The following is a 1,062-nucleotide window of genomic DNA, read 5'->3' as shown; positions in this document are numbered from 1 at the left end:
ATATATATATATTATTATTATTATTATTATTATTATTATTAATAAATTATTAATTAATTGATTGAATAATTAATTAATTTTACCCTTTCATAATTAATATATATATATATAAGACAAAAAGGGATTAAAAAAGCCGAGGCTGTGAGGAGTTTTCAGGATATTTATAAGAGAAGAGATATAGCATTATAGATATAGTCTTACGGTCTGCCTATAGCACTTACTTAGCGTTACCTGACACTTTTTGGGTTTTCTAGATACCAATGCCTTTGATATATATATATATATTAAATATAACGTGTCTTGAATGGTACAACAATGCAGAGCGGACTATAACTGTTGCAATTTAATTATCTATAGTCAGATATAATATATTTCGGAATATAAAAATTCCTTCTTCAGATAACGTTAGTATTTAATCGGTTTTCCAACGGTTACTGAAATTTCTTTTTCGGAAGCGTTTCTGCAGTGATCTCACGAAGCCCCTTCCTGAATTCCTCATGAGAAGTGCGTGAGGGCGGCCATGTCTTAAGCTCATGTGTGTTGGTACATCCGCAGCGCTGCTTCTAAGTTATGTATTATACACGCAGTTTCTTTTCTGTTTTTATAATACATGAACATGTTATCAGAAATGAACCTACACGCATTCAGATGTAGCTAAATAATACATTGATTGCCAACTTCCAGCTTGTTGTTAATTTGGGATAGCTATGTCTATGAGGATAGCTTCCTTAATTCTTAGATTACCCAAATTTCTTTCAATGGCCTCAATTGTGACTGTTATGCTTTTGTCGGGTGTTCCGGCATCTGTCTAGATGTTTTCTGAAGGAGGAAGCTCTTGTGTTCAGATGTTCTTTGATGCAATTGTGTAACGATCTTGTTGTGCTACCCACCACATAGAACTTGTTGCATTTGCTACATTGTATCCTATACACAACATTTACCCGTTTGCATAAATCTGTGTCACGGATGGGGCAGTTAGCTAGTGTGCATTGATTGCTGTCCCTTGCTCCTGTGTATATGTATATATATATACATATATATATATATATATATATATATATA

At 33.0% G+C, this 1,062-nt stretch overlaps 1 protein-coding gene across 3 annotated transcripts in view; it reads left to right on the top strand.

The window, feature by feature from the left end:
* LOC106875051 (photoreceptor-specific nuclear receptor) overlaps positions 1-1,062 on the top strand; it is a 268,961-nt gene that overhangs the window by 220,569 nt on the left and 47,330 nt on the right. The gene's annotated exons all lie outside the window — the stretch shown is intronic.

Source organism: Octopus bimaculoides, chromosome 2, assembly GCF_001194135.2.
Source record: "Octopus bimaculoides isolate UCB-OBI-ISO-001 chromosome 2, ASM119413v2, whole genome shotgun sequence".
NCBI classification, from domain to species: Eukaryota; Metazoa; Mollusca; class Cephalopoda; order Octopoda; family Octopodidae; genus Octopus; species Octopus bimaculoides.
Note: the sequence above shows the minus strand (reverse complement) of the source record. Positions and strands in the feature narration are given on the sequence as shown.